General features: G+C 40.7%; 1 protein-coding gene across 1 annotated transcript in view; it reads left to right on the plus strand.

Moving 5' to 3' along the window:
- Positions 1-297, plus strand: part of LOC119585399 (adenylyl cyclase 78C-like) — a gene marked incomplete in the record, with an annotated part of 159,642 nt that overhangs the window by 78,951 nt on the left and 80,394 nt on the right.

Raw genomic sequence — 297 nt, forward strand, 5'->3', positions numbered from 1 at the left:
TAGGCCAAAATCTACTATTTTTTTCACGATCTTCCAGCGACAGTCCCTTACCTCCCTTACCGCCAGGATTCGCCGCTGAGACGCAATCGCCCTAACCATTGTTACCAATAAGATGAACGATCACTAAAGTTGTATATCATTTCCACACAGTAATTGGACTCTCTCTTTTTGTTCTTTTGTTTTTCCCCCTTTTTTAGGCCTACCGGAAGTGTGTTTTCCGCATCCCCGACTTATTTCCATATTAGATGATCATCTTCACGCTTTTATTTCGTCATTTGTATTTCTATGTCCTACTTT

This window comes from Penaeus monodon, chromosome 19, assembly GCF_015228065.2.
Source record: "Penaeus monodon isolate SGIC_2016 chromosome 19, NSTDA_Pmon_1, whole genome shotgun sequence".
In the NCBI taxonomy this organism is placed as follows: domain Eukaryota; kingdom Metazoa; phylum Arthropoda; class Malacostraca; order Decapoda; family Penaeidae; genus Penaeus; species Penaeus monodon.